This window comes from Coenobita brevimanus, chromosome 98, assembly GCF_032717465.1.
Source record: "Coenobita brevimanus isolate Jiangsu-jjx chromosome 98, ASM3271746v2, whole genome shotgun sequence".
In the NCBI taxonomy this organism is placed as follows: Eukaryota; Metazoa; Arthropoda; class Malacostraca; order Decapoda; family Coenobitidae; genus Coenobita; species Coenobita brevimanus.
The window spans coordinates 5,568,960-5,588,150 of NC_137051.1; the positions used below are offsets into that span (position 1 = coordinate 5,568,960).

General features: G+C 43.7%; 1 pseudogene; it reads left to right on the plus strand.

Moving 5' to 3' along the window:
- Positions 1-582: 582 nt before the first annotated feature.
- On the plus strand, positions 583-684 carry LOC145414293 (5S ribosomal RNA; annotated as a pseudogene).
- Positions 685-19,191: the final 18,507 nt, after the last annotated feature.

Sequence of the window (19,191 nt, forward strand, 5' to 3'; positions counted from 1 at the left end):
TAACGAACTTTGGTCAACTCAGTTTCACAGAAACAGCAGTTTTTATATAGTCCCAGTTTTACAGTAGTGTATGCTCTGCCGGGCCTAGAAACGCCTTTGTTACTGAGTTTGTGAGTGACTGAGCTACTAATTTAGCAAAGCACTGTTCAGAAACGGCCCTCATTTAAACAAGAATTGAGCAGTAACCAACAGTTTGTTTCAAGCAGCAGAAGGCTTGGTAAATATACGGTCCTCATTTGAACACACGGTGCCTGTTTTAGGAGAAATACTGTAGATTCTAATATTTTATAATCCTGTGTGTGTGTGGGGGGGGTGAGTGTGTGTGTGTGGGGGGGAGTGTGTGTGTGTGTGTGTGTGTGTGTGTGTGTGTGTGTGTGTGTGTGTGTGTGTGTGTGTTTTGGAGCCAAAACCGGAAAAAAGAATTTCGATGAAACTTGGTAGGATGGTTGGAACTGGGTCTCAGATGAGGCAGTTTCAGTTTCGTTTTGATTTAAATTTTCTGAAGGGGTGTTTTGGACCGGACACTTGATCCCGGTCTCCCAGAATCAGAGTTTAAAAGCCAGTACCAACCCTCTCTCCTCCCCATGCCACGTTGAGTACACCGCTTCCCGTCCGATCAGCGAAGTTAAGCAATGTTGGGTCTGGTTAGTACTTGGATGGGTGACCGCCTGGGAACACTAGATGCTGTTGGCATCCCTACGTGTCAAGTGGGGTTGGTGGAGGATTAGTGCCCCTCCCTGTAAAACAATTAACTCTAAGCCCTTGACCACCCCGTTTGGGATACATGGCGTCTGGCAATGGATGGATGGTGTTTTGGACCCAAATAATTGTCCCCATTGGTGTTACAATACGCTCACGTGGAAAAGACAGAAAGGGCACAGACGAGTTTATTCAGCAAAAAATGATGGTAGATGTGTTGTTTTTGTTGTTGGTAGCTATGATCATGATGGTGGCAATGATGGTGGTAGTGGCTGTGGTGGTGGTAGCTGCAATGATGGTGGTGGTGTTAATTTTTTGGTGCTGGTGGTGATGTTAATGGTAGCTGTGATGATGCTCGTAGTGGTGGTGGTTGTGGTAACTGTGGTGATGGTGGTGATATTGGTGGCTGCTGTTCAGAAACGGCTCTCAATTTGGCAAGTACTTTGTGGCCCTGTCGTGCCACAAAGCACTTGCTTCAAAATGAAGAGCCGCTCAGAGATGGCTGTAATTTGGACAAGTGCTGAGTGGCCCAACAGGGCTGCGAGGCTCGTTGTTTGTGTGTGTGTGTGTGTTTGTATATATATATATATATATATATATATATATATATATATATATATATATATATATATATATATATATATATATATATATATATATATATATACTAGCAGGGGTACCCGGTTTTGCCGGGCCAAAAAGGCAGACACTCTAATCCCATTTGTTCTTTTTCACTCTTTCTTTCTACTCCAGAAAGACGGTGTACCTCTTGTACTTTTGAAGAGAGATTATAAGAGGGCCAGGAACTTTCTATTTCAGTTTTAGCAGACTAACACACAGTATTTGTGCGCACTTGTTTACTATTACCGGTGACCTCAAATGCCCTCTGATCGGTTCTTCCAAACTAGATAGTTCTTGGGGGTAGCAAGATAAAAAAAAAAAAAAAAAAAAGTCATCTGGTGTAAGTAAGCTAAGTTTTATTGAGAGTATGTATTATGAAATCCTACAATGATGAACATATTTATCAGTGAGGACAAACACTTCATAGAATAAAAACGAAAAGATGGACTAACAATAGACGGAGATATGGAGGAACAAGAGACGGAAAGATGGAAGAAAAATAATGGAAAGATTGGAGAAAAAGAGTCGGAAAAGTAAAGGAACAAGAGACTGAGGAACAGGAGACGGAGATATGAAGGAGCAAGAGACGGAACGATTGGGGGACAACAGGCGGAAGAGTGGAGGAACAAGAGACTGAGGAACAGGAGGCGGAAAGATGGAGAAAGAGACTAAGGAACAGAAGACGGAAAGATGGAGGAACAAGAGACGGAGAGATTGGGGATGGAGGGGGAAAGATGGAAGAAGAAGAGACTGGAAAAAAAAAAATCTCAGCTTCGCAATGGTTGTCTCCCTTTAAGGAACACTGGGAATGCGGGAAGGACAAGGAGAGAGTAGAATTTTCCTGTACCTCTTGTTCGTCCAGCAAAAATCATATCGAATTGCGAGAGGTAGTTGATCATAAGCTCTTTCACTATGACCTTTCTGTGCCATGATAAACATACTGTAAAGTTTAAATGGTGACGTTTTTTATATCTTTTATGGCATGCGTTAAAGCATAAACATCCAGTTTCAGTGCACTGACATACTGTACAGACAGTTTGCAGTATTATAACTTACTCATGATCATCCTCAGTGTGATGACGTCCTTTTGATGTTATTGTCACGGACTGTGTTAATACTCAGGAAATTATGGCTCAAAATCAACTGAATATAATTTCCTTTCTTTACCTTAAACAGGGTACTAGGCTTGTCATGATCATAAAGGGATAAACATTTAAAGTATTAACTCTTAGGCTCCTATGACTCACCCTCAGCTGAATTAAAAAAATGTTAGCACGAATAAAGCACGAGAGTTTTCCCGACCATGAAAGAGTTAATCAGCTTAGAAGAGACCTCACAGAGCAAAAGGATCTGAAAAGAACGCTAATGACACCTGAAATGAATTGCCTAGACAAGAAGGAAATGATAATAATAATAATAATAATAATAATAATAATAGCAAAATGTCATGTATATTAAACTGGCAGCCACTTCAGTACGATGACGTCATTTTATGTTGCCACCACCAATCGATTTTTTCATCAGTTTTTGGGAGATCTTTCGAACTGCAAAGGTCAAAATAGTGTAGTCTTCATTAACCCATTCTGTACGAGAGGCTGTTCCTAAGGAGGCTAAAATCGTGATGAAGAGGCAACAGTAAACCAACAACAACAAAAAAAAGGCCAAGGGATTTAAAGGGTTTAGTTTATTTACACACACACACACACACACACACACACACACACACACACACACACACACACACACACACACACACACACACAGAAACTTGTTCAGTAATGGTGACTGTGACTGTGTTGGTAGTGACAGGTAATCGAAGCTTTAATTATTTCCGACCACTTCCAGGTAATTCATGATAAAACAGTCAGTAATGACCTTTGTAAGTGTGGCTACATAGACTATTTGATCTTGGCTGAGTAGGAGGAAATAGATGATTGGCATACATTCAGTGAGGGATGCATCTGTCCTCCTCCCCCCCACGTCTCTCTCTCTCTCTCTCTCTCTCTCTCTCTCTCTCTCTCTCTCTCTCTCTCTCTCTCTCTCTCCAAGGTTGCTACCGTGATCTGTAACTAAATAAGATATAAAAAGATAATATAAAAGATATAGAGATAACATAAAAGATACGAAGAGATAATGCAAACGTAACATGTGAATATTTTTAACCCTTGCACTACGACATATCCCACTTCTGACTGAATGAAATCGTTTGGCGGCGAGAAAACGTATGCAGTAGACGTTATCACATCGAATAAAATAATACAGATAACATCATCTTATAATAGTTGTCTCTGCTTATCAAGAAAGAAAGAAATCGTGGTCTTGAAGCATTAATAGATATTTTTATGGTGTTAAAGGGGTGAGTTCTTTTCACCTCGGCATTATTGATAGTTTAATATGCAGGGCCATTTGATTTTATTGTGCAAGTCGTGTTTATTATTTTATCGGTATTGCTACCTATAACCTGTCACGACGCAAGTATTCAATTCCAGCCAGTGCCATACAGCTGAATTTAGCCGAGTGAGTCATAGAAGCCTGAGTGTTATCCGTCCTTTCAGTTTTGCCGTTGCAGATTCTCTTTACAAGAACATTACTTGATAAACTCATTAATTTTAGTGCGCGCGCGCGCACACACACACACACACACACACACACACACACACACACACACACACACACACACACACACACAAAGAAAGTACGCCGTTTAATCTTAGAAATTGTAAAGACTAAGTCGTGCTTTGTTCTTCGGCTGTGACAACTGCCCTTGTTTCAAAAACATTTTAGTGTACTGCAGATATGATCAGAATTCTGCGTAGGTTCATACGATTCTTTACTGTCTTTGTTACTGCAAACAGTGGGAAATATTTTAACCAAATTCTTTAAATAATTTCTTTGGAAAGAAATGAAACTGGGTACTGAAATTAATTGATTGAGCGCATGTGTGTGTGTGTGTGTGTGTGTGTGTATGTACATTTCTATCTCCTGTTGCGGACATCTCACCCTTGCCTCCAAAGGCAGTATGTCCATTTACTCCCTTCACAATGTTCATCCATCCATCCATCATCCCGGCCATTAATGCCCCATCAGGAGTGCAGAGACTCGTGGCAATTTTCCACCCAATCCCGACAATTTCAATTCTCTGAGTGACCCTGTGTGAGCAATAAACTCCAGTTATCCCTCGGATGTAAAACCTAATGGGTCACATTCAGTTTCAGCACTTTAACCCACTAGATCACACCAGGAGTCTAACCGTTGATTGTATGATTATCGCAAAGCATAGTAAAGGTTTCCTGAGTTCAAGAGACCATTTTGCCTCTCACTGAGCATGGATTTATATTCATTAACACTGAAAATTAAGCTCAGAGTTGGAGCTGGAATGAAGTGTGGGAATTCATCTCTCGCCATCTTTTCCTTCTTCCCAGTAGCTGAGTGGTCAGTGCTGCTATCTGTGAATCTGCCAACCCGCTAGCTCCATAGTAGGTGGGTTGGTGGGCGGATGGGTGGGGTGGGTTGGTAGATAGGCGGATTGGTAGGAATGAGTGCGGTGAGTAGATCGGTTGGTTGGGTGGGTGGATAGGCGGGGTGGGAGGAGTGGGTGGGTGGGTGGGGTAGGTTGAGTGGCGTGGGTGGGTGGGGTACGTTGGGTGGTGTGGGTGGGTGGGGTACGTTGGGTGGTGTGGGTGGGTGAAAATAGTGGGTACATAGGTGGGGTAAGAGTCTTTTTTGGGGTGGTCAGGGAGGGTGAGCGGGCGGGAACGGTGAATAGGCGGGTGAAGGGAGTGGAAGTTTGTGGAGTGGGTGGATGGGTGGAATGGTTTGGAGTACGTGGGGTTGGTGGGTAGATGGGTAGGTGGTTGAGCGGAGTGGAGTGAGTGGGATAGGGTGGACAGTGTTGAGTGGGGGAGCGGGATGGGGTGAGTGGAGTGGATGGGTTGGTGATTGGATAGGATATTTGGAGAGAGAGAGAGAGAGAGAGAGAGAGAGAGGATGAGTCGCTGTGTGAGCAATTTGTGTAGGTGGATGCAGTGGGATGGGTACCATATGATATGTGGATGGGCAGGATTGATGGGTGGTGAGTGCGTGTGTGAGAGGAGTTGGTGGGTGGACTTTGTAGGTGAGTGGGTTTACTTTGTGGATGGTGGACAAGACAGGGGAAAGGACTTGAGATGCTAGTTTTCCTTAAAGTATCGTAGCATGCGGACTGACAGCACACAGCGACACGTGCCCTTGATATGAGAGAGTTAGATCATTATACACAGGCGGCTGGATTGCAACCTTGACGCTGACAGTATCTTAGTGCATGCACTGGCAGTGGTAAGAGAGGATACAGACTGGTGCCACGTGGAACTTTCCGAGTGAGCGAGCAGAACAAAGTAAAATATATAAGCAGCAAACATGGGGAGGACATGACCCCTGCAAAGCAAATGTCGGATTGATCGTTAAGTTAACCCGTTCATTATGATGATGATTTTATTTTTGACACTACCTGATTTTATTCAGCCTCAGCGAAACCATTCATACGGAATGGGTTAGAAACAGTGTCCATTAGCCCATTTAGTATAAAGATGTCGTTTTACTATAATCCTCGTTACCTGATGAGTGTGTTTAACTGAAAGGAAGCTTATCTGAACTTAAACTTCACAGATGGGGAGAGAGGAAAAGGAAGAGAGAAAGCCGGATATGGGAAATTCCAAATGAGACGCGTAAATTTACAAGAGTGGGATAGCATGACTAAATAGAGTCAGAGTGGGGAAGCACTGGGAGAGTTCTTTGTTCTGCAAGTGGGTTTACCCGGCTGATGATGATAATTGTATAATTGGGACTTTAACTAGACCGTCCTCAAGAGGTTTCACGGTATAGTTAACCCCTGTACTCCACTGGCATGGTCTTCATTTTGTTTTTGCTGTCTCCAGACGATTTTAGTTAGCTTTATAGGGATTCTTCTAACTAGTGAGATTAGATGTGGTTTTGTTTAACCCTTCCAGTACGAAAGGTCTTTCATTGAGGGTCATCGTTTCATAGCTGCATTAATCTGTATACAGTATATAGAAGAGCCGCGTTGTTTGTTTGTCCTTCAATCACGTCCAAACCAAGGGCCAGAGACCCCAGACCCATATATATTCTGAATCAGGGTGAGCCAAGGATGGTTTCAGGGAGGTCAAAATTCAGATCTGGGTCATTTGAGGTCACCGGGAGAGTGTTCGTCTTTTTGGCCTGTGCAACGCCGGGTACCCCTGCAGCCCAATTTTTGGCGTGGAGACTCATATGACCTCCACTTCGGTCAAAGGCAATGAGGGTGACCTCCGAGGTCATTTGAGGTCACCTGTAATACTCGTACACGCTCGAACAACTGAATCCAGCAGCCCAGTTTTTGGCATGGGCCTCACATGACCTCCAGTTCGGACATAGGCTATGTGAGGCTGACCTCCGAGGTCACTTGAGGTCACCAGTCGGAGATCATTTGAGGTCACCTGTAATAGTAAACATTTAACAAGTGCACACAGATACTGTGCGTTAGTCTGCGAAAGCTGAAATAGAAAGTTCCTGAACCTCTTATAATCCCTCTTCAGAAGCATAAGAGGTCTTTCTGGAGTAGAAAGAAAAATTGAACTAGAACAAAATTGGATTACAGTGTTCGCCTTTTTGGCCCCTGCATCGCCGGGTACCCCTGCTACTAAATCATAAATTGCGTCATAGGATTGAAAGGAGTGGTCAGAAATACATTACCCGTTTTACTTTAGCTTGGCCTAAAGATGCCATCTTTCCTTCTTGGATGTTGAGTTGTATAAGTAAATTAAGACTATAATATGATACCAGTTACGTAGAAGTGCTACGGAAAGGACGAACATTCAAGGTATGCTCGTCTGCCACTGTGCTACGCGAAATAATCCACAAAAGAACGAAAATATGGCCAGGTAAAGGTTAAAGAACCATAGTTATGGAGACCAAGAGAAGGCACACTGTGAAGGTAACGAAATGCAGGACAAACAATCAGTAATATAGGTCTGAGAAGTCAGAACGAAGAGAGAAACTTGTCAGCAGTACGGTATATGACTTCCAACAGCGTAGTACATCCCTCTTCATTCCCTCCACCCCCACCAACCACCACTGCCACACACACTTTGGAGGCCCATGCTGATAGCAGTATGGGTGGTTGTGGTGGTTGAAGTTGTGGTAATCATGCTCGTAACTGGAACTGTGATGTTGTATAAGGTGAATAATGTACTAGTGGTGGTGGTGGTTGTGTAGGTCGTGGGTGTTGTGTAGTGATTGTGGTAGTGATGGTGGTTGTGGTAGTGACCATTGCAGTCATGACAGCGATAGATAATGTGTGCTAGTTGTGGTAGCATTGTTAGATAGGTTTTGACTCTGATAATGGTAGTCGTGCTAGTGTTAAGTACTGTACGATGGTGGTGATGCTGGTAGGTGTGTAGCTATGTGATTAACTGTGCGTGATGGTTGTGGTACTACATGTATGTGGGCTGTCTTAGTGATGGTAATAGTTATGGGATTGGTAGGTAGTTTATAGTAGTGATGGTGGTAATTGTGATAGTGGGAGGTAGTGTGTGGTAGTTGTATTAGTGATGATGGTAGTTGTGTAAGTGGTGGGTAGCGTGTGGTAGTTGTGTAAGTGGTGGATAGCGTGTGGTAGTTGTTAAGTGGTAGGTAATGTGTGGTGGCTGTAGCGGAGATGATAGTAGTTATGTAAGTGCCAGGCGGTGTGGTAGATGAGGCGGTAGCTTAAATATGCAAATGAATGAAAGTGTGTGGTTGTTATGGTAGTGACAGTCGCACCCTACATGTGTGAATAGAAGAGAGTGTGTGGTTGTTATGGTAGTGACGTTTGTAGCCTAGATGTGTGAACGGAAGGAAGTGTGCGGCTGTTATGGTAGTGACGATGGTGGCCTATATGTGTCAGTGGAAGGAAGTGAGTGGTTGTTATGGTAGTGAAGGTGGTTGCCATGTGAATGGTTTTTAGTTTTTCTTGATAATGGTAATTATGGAGCTAGCTGTAGGTGGGATTAGATACTGTACCCGGTAATATTTAAGGTGGCAGTGTTGGTAGATGTGGTGGTGATGGTTTTAGCAGTGGTGTTAATGGGTGAGCTTGTTGGTAGAGAAGTTGTGGACATGACAATCGTGTTGGTGAGTGGTTATGGTCACGATGGTGGTAGATGGTTGTGATAGCGATATTGGTAGATGTGGCAGTGATTGTTTTAGCAATGGTACTGGTAGTGTGCTTTTTGGCAGGCTAGTTGTGGATAGGACAATCGAGTTGGTGAGTGGTTATGGTTATGATGTTGGCAGATGACTGTAATACTGATGTTAATGGCAGTGGTATCAGCTTAACCCCTTGACTCCGGTTATGGCTTCTATTGGTATGCTCTTGCTACTTCTACAGTACACGATTATTTTTTTTAGCTTAGGGAAAATCTCACGTAGTGAATTAGAAACCAAAGATTATATCTAACCTCTCCAGTTTGGAAGTCAGTTAAGCAAAGTAAACCTGACTGGAGCAAGAGTAAAACATAAGACGTTCTAACAGTGAAAGGTTAATGTCATATACATGATGAAGTGGTAGGTAGATGGTAGGAACTGAGATAGTGATGGTAGGGTGTGCGAGAATGGCGGTAAGTTTGCTGGTGGTTGTGGTAGTAGTGGTGGATTTAGTTGCAGTGATGACGATGAGTAACCTGTGGGAATGGTATGTGTTTAGTGGTGGGGGTTTTGGTAGTGGTGGTAATGGTAGTTGGAGCGATTTCAGTAGGCGTGGTTATAGAAATAATAATGTTGATTTGTGATGATAAGTGTGCATATACATTTACGGTGGTGACTGTGGCGATGGTGGTAGTGATGATTGTGGTTGTGTTGGTTGTATGTGGGGTTTTGTTTGTGGTGGCGATTATAATTCGTAAGGCTGTGGCAGTGATAGTAGTGGTTGTGAGTGGTAGTGATGAGACTGTGATAGTGATACTGGTGATGGTTGTGGTGGCAGCATTGTGGTTGATGATGTGGTAGTGGTGGTGGTGGTGTTGGTGGTTATGGTAGTGACTGTGGTGAGTGAGACTGTGGATGATAGTTGTGGTTGTAGTAAAGCTGGTGATGAAGATGGTAGTTGTGGTTATGGAAGTGATGATGGTGATGAGTGTGGCACAAACAGTAATGGATGTTGACAATAGTTGTGATAGTTACAGTTGTTGCTGCATGTGGTAGGTAGCAGTGATGGTTGTGGAAGTGATGTTGGTAGGTGTGACAACTAGCAAGTGTGGACAAGGGAGAAGAAACCAATAGTGTGCGGTTGTAGTCGTGGCAGGTTGTTGTTGTGTGGTGGCAGTTGTGGTAAGTAGCGGTTGTATGATAAGAATTTCGGTGGATGGTGGATGCTTGGTGGTAGCTGTAGTAGGTGGTGGTTGTGTGATTGTAGTTGTGGTAGGTGGTGGTTGTATGGTGATAGGTGATGCTTGTGTGCTGGGAGTTGTGGTAGCTGGTGGTTACGTGGGGGTGGTTGTGGTAGCTGGTGGTTGTGTGGTGATCGGGGATGGGTGTGTGATGAGTTGTCATAGTTGGTGGTTTGCTTGGTAGTAGCTGTGGTAGGTGGTGGTTGTGTGATGGTAGTTGTGTGTGGTATTGTGGTAAATATTGATGTGTAGTAGCAACTGTGGTCGGTGGTTTGTAGATTGTGTAAGTGTTTGTGTGGTGGGAGTAGTGGTATGGTAGTAGCTGTGGTAGTTAGTGGTTATTGTGGTAGATGGTGGTAGTTGTGGTAGATGGTTGGTGGTTAATGAAGGTAGTTAAGGGGAGAGAGGGTAGTTCAGTAAGCTATTTGACCCCCTACGCAGAGCCTCTTCCCTCTTACCCCCCCCCCCGATACGCTCTCTCTCTCTCTCTCTCTCTCTCTCTCTCTCTCTCTCTCTCTCTCTCTCTCAGCACACACACACACACACACACACACACACACACACACACACACACACACACACACACACACACACACACAGAGGCAAACATTTATTCACCCTGTCAGTCTGTATAAGCATATTAACTCAGTCATACTTTAGCAGTCTCTCTCTCTCTCTCTCTCTCTCTCTCTCTCTCTCTCTCTCTCTCTCTCTCTCACTAAATGGAGCGTAGTTGGGATAGTGAAAATATGCACGGGTGATGGCGCAGCGGAGGGAGTAGGGTAGTACTGGTTATTACTGGTAGTTGTGGGGAGAAAAAGGAGGGTCTTTGTTAATCGTGGTAGTTCGTGGTAGTTGTGGTAGCTGTTAATAGTTGTGGTAGATGATGCTAGTGGTGGTAAATTTGTTAAGTGGTGGTAGTGTTGGTTGTGGTAGAGAGTAATAATATTGGTTGTGTTTGTTGGTGGTAAGTGGTTGTGGTAGCTTTGGTTGTGGTAGGTGGTACTGTTATTGGTGATTGTGGTAGGTGGTTGTAGTAGTTGTGGTTGTGGTAGGTGGTACTTTTTGGTGACTGTAGTGGGTGGCTGTAGTAGTTGTGGTTGTGGTAGGTGGTACTGTTATTGGTGACTGTGGTGGGAGGCTGTAGTAGTTGCGGTTGTGGTAGGTAATAGGTCTGCTGGAGGTTGCTGTAGGTGGAAGCAGTAGTGGTGGTTGTGGTAGGTGGTTGTACTAGTGGTGATTGTGGTAAGTGATTGTAGTAGTGGTGGCTCTGGTAGGTGGTTGTGGTAGTGGAGGATGTGGAAGGTGGTAGTTGTAGTGGAGGTTGTTGTAGGTGGTAGCAGTAGTGGTGTTTGTGGAAAGTAGCAGCAGGAGTGGAAGTTATTGCAGGTGGTAGTAGTATTAGTGGTGGTGTATGGTGTTTATGGTAAGTTATAGTTGTAGTGGTGTTTGTGGTACGTGGTAGATGTAGTGATGATTAATGTAGGTGGTGGTAGTAATGTCGAAGGTGATGGGTGGTGGTAGTAGCCGTGTTGGTGGTAGTAGATGGTGGTGGTAGTAGTAGTGTTGGTGTTTGTAAGTGGTGGCAGCAGCTGCAACAGCATTAGTAGTAGTAGTAATAATAGTAGTAGTAGTAGTAGCAAAAGTAGTAGTAGCAATTGCTGTTGTTGTTATAGTGGTAATTGTATGGTAATGAATGTTATGATAGTCATGCTTGGTAATTTTACTTGCTCAAGTAGTGGGCTGTGTTTATTTGCGGTAGCTGTGGTAATTGTTGTAGCTGTGGTGGGAGAAGAAAGAGACATACATAACGTGAGATGGATTGTTTATACACCTGCTGACTTGCACAACGCATTCCGCCCCCATTTACATCCCACTGCCGTACTGGTAGTTGTAGTAGTTGTGGTAGGTGGATTGTGGTAGATGATGGTAACTATGGTTGGAGCTTGGGGACGTGATGGTAGCTATGGTAGGTGGAGACTGTGGTTTAGGTAATAGTTGTGGTAGGTTGGTAATGATAATTTGAGAGTAATTGAGAGACAAGCTAGTGGTTTTGATGGTAACCGCAGTACTGTAGGTGGAGGGTGTGATGTTTGTGGTAGTTGTGACAGGTAAATGGTAGTATGTGTTAGTGGTTGTGGTGGGAGATAGTGGTTTTTGGCGTAATTGTAACTTTTTATGTTAGATGTGTGTGTGTGTGTGTGTGTGTGTGTGTGTGTGTGTGTGTGTGTGGGGTGATGTAGTGTGATGCTGGTAGGAATTGAGGACTGTGGTAGGACTGTGGTATGTATAGTATAATGGTGGGAGATGTGTTAGGTGGAGTGTGATAGTGGAATTTGTGGTAGGTGGAGTATGATGGTGGTAGCTGTGGTAGGTGGAGTTTGATGCTGGTAACTATGGTAGGTGGAATATGATGGTGGTAGCTGTGGTAGGTGGAATATGATGGTGGTAGGTGTGGTAGGTGGAGTATGGTGGTGGTAGCCGTGGTAGGTGGAGTATGGTGGTGGTAGCCGTGGTAGGTGGAGTATGATGGTGGTAGCTGTGGTAGGTGGAGTATGATGGTGGAAGCTGGGGTAGGTGAAGTATGTGGTGATAGCTGTGGTAGGTGAAGTATGTTGGTGATAGCTGTGGTAGGTGGCTTATGATGGTGGTAGCTGTGGTAGGTGGAGTATGATGGTGGTAACTGTGGTAGGTGGAGTATGATGGTGGTAACTGTGGTAGGTGGAGTATGATGATGGTAGCTGTGGTAGGTGGAGAATGATGGTGGTAGCTGTGTTAGGTGGAGTATGATGGTGGTAGCTGTGGTAGGTGGAGAATTGTGGTGGTAGCTGTGGTAGGTGGGGTATGATGGTGGTAGCTGTGGTAGGTGGAGAATGGTGGTGGTAGCTGTGGTAGGTGGAGTATGATGGTGGCTGCCAAATGCCAATTAGTAACCCAGTGTTAGCAGGAGGTAGTGATTACTATGTCATTTTCTTATTTCATGTGTCCAACTCTGGGTATCGACTCAACGGTTCGTTCCTTAGGAGCCCAGTATCTAGCACGTATGATTATATCGTGTGTGTGTGTGTGTGTGTGTGTGTGTGTGTGTGTGTTGCGCAGTCGAAATTGGAAAAAGATTTTGATGAGACTTGGCAAGATGGTTGCAAGTGGGTCACAGATGGGCCCGTTTCAATTCCATTTCGATTGAAGTTTTCTAAAGGTGTGTTTTGACGCTGGTTTTATGTTAGCTACGTGGATTGCGTTGGGGATTTACCGTGGAGTTTTCCGCATCGAAGCATAAATGGTTTGTTGCGCGAAATGCTAAACACCGTCCAAAAACGACTCTCATTTGGGCAATTGCGGAGCGGTCCGCGAAGTGCTTGATCCTCCTACATACGTGCAACACTATCGCATGTCACCATTTCGGTGTATATGCGTGTACTAACCGTTAATTCTGAATGCATCCCATTGTTTTCTCTGTCAGGATTGGTGTAACGGCATTAGCGGTGTATGTTTATGACATGCAAATGGCTTTTCTGAAACATCAGTATATTTTTTTCCTTTTTTGCGCTTTGCAAGTTATCAAACTGTCCCATCCCCGTCTGGGAGTGAACACACATTTTTTTTTTTTTTTTTTTTTTTTTTAACTGGGATACGCAGTGTGATGGTAAAAGCGTGGGTGAATGACAGGTGTGATGTTGGGCAGTCCAATATCAGAAACAACAATATTGTCATGCCATAGCACTGACTGCCTACACAACACTATTGTGATTTCTGACACACTGGCTGCTATACAGTATGCTCACTTTGGGATTATGTATTGCATATTTGTTATTTATAACTACTTTGTCCATGCACACACAAACACCACATCATGTTGTGTACTGGAAGAAGCAGCTTCAGTGTTTGTTGTAGTAAATTATACTTATCATGAAATACAAAGTACCTGGTGAGTAAGCTAATTTTAAATGATATAATAAGGGAAACGTATTAAAATGTTCAGATTACGTGTTTTGCGTCATGTAGCTAACCCACAGGAACCTCTCCCCTCCCCCTTGTGTGTGTGTGTGTGTGTGTGTGTGTGTGTGTGTGTGTGTGTGTGTGTGTGTATACTATCTCCATACCTTTATATTTAGTCTCATCTTAACGGGTTAAAGTATCTTGTAGGTCTTGTCACATACTTTCATCATTGTCTGGCCTAATTGCATATGCATGACCCACATATCCCCTACTACTAGGAGAACCATTTTGCATATACACATGAAAATGGATAAATATGGGATAGGTGTCGCCTTGTCACGAGTATATCATGGTTATATCTGGGTGTACTGAGAGCGGCAGCATATTTTTGTCGAGATAAGATACTATACCCTGTTCTTGAGGGGATGACCCTGGGAACGCAGTTGCAGGAGTTTTCTTTTTTCTTTCCCCACAGAACAGACGGCTGGTCGTATTAAAGCTTATGGGACGAAGATGTGGACAAGCTCCCAGTTTTTGACGCTAATATAGGAGGCATGTTATAGTGATAGAAAACACACACACACACACACACACACACATACAAAGATAACAGATAAATATATAGATAACACAAACAAAAATAAGGTACAGAGAGAGAGAGAGAGAGAGAGAGAGAGAAATAACAGATGAATTTAAAGCTAACAGGTAAACAAAAAGATAAAACACACACACACACATGAATTTAAAGCTAACAGGTAAACAAAAAGATAAAACACACACACACACACACACACACACACACACACACACACACACACACACACACACACAGACGAAGATCGAGGCAAAGCTAACAAAGTATGTCAGTGTCAAAGGCGGTGTTACATAAGCGATTTTCTGCCAGCTTTTCCCCGGTTGTTTTATAATTTCATGTAATATCCCAGAAAGATGGCCACGGGATATACAGAGGAAAAACACAAACAGAGGTTCGCAGATAGATTACTACGGGGGTATTCAAGGCTTATCCGGAGTGACAGTTTTTGACTTTGTTTACCCAGTACTTTTACCCCTGTTCTCTCTGGAGTTTTAACCGTCCTTGTTTTTTGTTGTCCAGGGATGTTGTTTAACGAAAAAAAAAACAAACAAAAAAAAACGTAAGAGAGTTCCGAAACATAACAGAAATGCAAAAATTGCATTAACACACCACTTAACTTCGTCTCGAAATAATGATGATTTGTGCTTGTACTTAAACTGAGAATTCAAAAGCTTTAATGACGAATGAAGATGTGGCCCATTCTGACTGGACATTCTGATGTTCTACTACTACCGTGCTTTTTGTCTTTCATGGTTGCTGAATCCTACCCAATCAGTTATGACAGTTATAACTTTGATTATGACACTAATGTATGTGGCATCGGGAAAGGTTAGGTCTACCCGGCGTACATAAATGCTTTTGTTGTGTAAATTCTTGGAGGGTGGACCATGTGTAGTCCGAAACGCTAAATAATACCGGTAAAGAACTTAAGCTTAGTCCTGTGTTTTTCCTCTTACCCATTTCATGTACTTAACTGTGGATCAGTCACTTATCCTGGGATTATAATTGCACTTGATATGAGGGCTGTAGTATAAGTAGATTTTGAACTTAGTAAAAGCTTCTTACACTGACTTTTATGCATGTTCCTTCATAACTTTTGGTATAAGAAAAAAAATCGATGAAGTCAGAAAACAGTAATAATTTTTTTTATTTTTTTTTATAGTATGGTGGTAGGTTATATTGTAGTTGACTGGAATTCGATCATCTGCATCCTTTCCCTCTAAATGAGTCCCAGTGTGGTAGAAGTGGTGTTTGAAGTAGTTGAGTGGCAGTTTTATGAGCTGTAGTAGTTGAGTTGGTAGTTTTGTTAGCGGCAGTAGTTGAGGTGGTAGTTTTGTTAGCGGCAGTAGTTGAGGTGGTAGTTTTGTTAGCGGCAGTGGCTGAGGTGGTAGGATGGTAATATTAGTTGTAATAGTGACGGTAGTGTGGTAATGGCAACAGTTGTGGTGACTGTTACATACTCGACCTGCACTTCCGTTGGATAAAGACAGGAAGTATTATCATCCCGTGAACTCAGCGTCACACCCACACACCCACACCTCCCCCTCCCCCCCCACACACAGCTGAGGCAGGGTCGGGCTCTGGGTACAATTGATGCGAGTGACTTTGGGGGCCTCCTTTGTATCTAGCTATCTATCTATCTATCTATAGCCCGACGCCCTAATCCCGCAAAGGGTGGCCGCAGACAAAACGCCTCCAGGTCACTCTGTCACCCACCAATTGACTACCCTCCCCCCAACTCACCCCCTCCTCCCTCATATACCTCTCAACTCCATCCCTCCACCTCATCCTCGGTCTACCCCTCCCTCTCCCTCCCTCCACCTCACCTACATACACCCTCTTAGTCAGTCTTTCATTCTCCATTCTCTCCACATGTCCAAACCACCTCAGTGTATTTCTCCTAATCTTTTCAACCACATCCACATCTACCCCACAACGTTCCTTCACTTCTTCATTCGTCAACCTGTCCCTCCACGTCACTCCACATGCTCCTCTCAAGTAACTCATTTCCACTGCTCTCACTCTTGACTTGTTCCCCTCTTGCAAGGTCCACGCCTCGCTTCCATACGTCAGGGTAGGGATCACAATACCATCATGCAGTGACTTCTTAACTTCCATACTCACCTCCCTATTTCTCATCACGGCTTTCAGTGTATCTAGCCCGCCCAAGAAAAAAAAGAATAAGAAAAAACGGCATTTTAAAGGTTACTGCTTTTGTTCGAAGTTCAATATGTAGTGAAAAAAAAAAATCTGATATAGGCCTAACCAAAAACAAAGGTCACTGAGTAAAACCAGTCACGGACCGTTGATAGAAAAATCTGCTTAAGTAAGTTCCGGTTATAGTTTGTTCCTGTTTCATAGTTGTATAAAACGTTTGGGCTCGATCTAACGATTTTTTTCCGGCCACGTCTAGCGGGATATCAATATCTATCTGTATAATACACACACACACACACACACACACACACACACACACACACACACACACACACACACACACACACACACACACACACACACACACACACACACACACACACACACACACACTTTCGCCCGCCTCATGCACACACATCGTTCATTAATTAACAGTTTAACGCACAAGGCTGATGTGTATATGCCTAAATTAGGGTCAGTCAGTCTGTAATAATACTCCTGTTGGCCATTAGTATTATATTCACTACTGCCCTCCCCATCGCCAGTATCATTGCCCTAGTCCACTCCATCACCACTGCCATCTCTACCACACAACTCATCATCACTACCAAACCCATCACCACCCCACAACTCATCACCACTACCCACATCATCACAAATTATCACCAATTCCCTCCCATCCCGTCACCAGTACCCTCCCATCCCATCACCACTACCCACCCCATCACTGCCCACCCCATCACCACTACTCATCCCATCTCCATTACCACTCACGCTATAACCACTCCCTTCCCACCCCATCATCACTACCAAACCATTACCACTACCCACTTACCTTATCACTACTGTCAACCCTATCACCACAACCAGCCCCATCACAGCTACCAAACCCATCACAACTACCCACGCCATCACACCTACCAACGCCATCATCACAACCCACCTCATCACAACTACCAACCCCATCACCTTAACCCATCCACTCCATCACCACTTTCCACTTAACCTATCAGTAGTAGCAAACTCATCACCACTACCCACTACCCCATCACCACTACCCATCCCATCACCACTACCTACCCCATCACCACTACCCGTCCACCCCATCACCAATACCCACCCATCCCGTCACCACTACCAAACCATCACCACTATTCACTCCTGTACTTCCTACCTCATCACCACTATTCATCCTGTCACCACTAACCATACCATACTACCTACCCCATCACTACCCACCTACCCTATAACCACTGCACACCTCATCACTGCCCACCTAATCATCACTACCTGTGCCGTTACCACTGTCAATCTCATCATCAATACCAACCCTATCACCATCACCTATCCACTCCATCACCACTGCCCACCCTGTCACCACTTCCCACCCCATCACTACTCGCCTTGTCACCATTTCCTTCCCCATCACCACAACCTAACTTTTTATCACTATCCATACCATCACTACCACCTCATGACTATTACCAGCCCCATCTCTACTAACCACCCAATCATCGCTATCAACTCCCTCATTATTACAATCACCACTACCTACCCTGTAGCCACTACCCACCTTGTCATCACTGTCCACCCTATCATAACATCACCGCACCACTACCACTGCCATCCCATACTATCACACCCACAACCAGTGTCATCTCCACTACCCATTCCGCCTCCACTACCACTGCTACCGCCCTGCCACCATAACTATCACCGCTACAAGCTGCCAGTGGAGACGGTTTTGGCAAAAAGTCAGTGAACTACTTCAAGGCATATATACTGTAGAATCTACAGTATCTGTGTCTTGGATCTACAGTGTAGATCCATTGGCCAAGTCCTTGGAGGTACACCTACTGAGCCAACGTGAGCATACCATTCCAGTAATCCTAAGCCCACCTTCCTGCTTACCAATGGGGCGGCACTGGTAAGAATAACAGATAAGAATCACCTGTCACTCTACGAAACAATAATCGTTGCTACCACCACTGTCACTCACCTCTAAAACTTATCGCAAAATCACCGCTATCATCGATATCACATCACTACCACCAACAACACTGCTTCCACCTCTACCAACCCCTTGTTTATATCGATCACCACCTTCACTATCAGTCACCATCAATACCAGGTGCAAATGTCTGGCAGTGTTCACACTACCATCCTCTCTACAGTTTAATAATTTTTCAAATTGAAAAAATTTACGTTCACTTTTAAAATATTCGTTTTCTATGAGGGAGTATATAGTTTGAAAGAAAATGTCACTACTTTAACGAAGACCAGCAGCAACTTAGATATATTATAAAGATGCAATAATTATCATCAAAGTGAAGTTGATGATGAAGCTTTTTGTTCATTATGTCCAAAACTGGTTAAATGTTGAGTGTTTTTGAACTGATTCAGGGTAAACATACACTTTAAGCAGTAGAAGCGCTTTACCAAATTAGTTCCTCCTGATAGTTCGTTGTATGTTTCTGATTATTTGTGGGGTGGTAAATAAACGTTTCTTGCTAAATCTGATTCCCCGTTGTTTTTAGCTGTTCCGTTGTGACAACTGTTTGATTCGGCAGCGTAATGGCGGAAGGGACTGTCCTAGCCTGTGTTTAATTAAACCTATCCTAGCTTAACTTTACCTAATAATTAAACCTAACCTAACCTTATCTCCATTTGGGAAACTGGGAAACAAAATCCATCTTTGAGTATCTTCAATTACGCCGGAAACAAACAGTCGTAGAAATGGCTTAAGGAACGTGGTGATAACAGGGGGGAAATTTTTCAGCA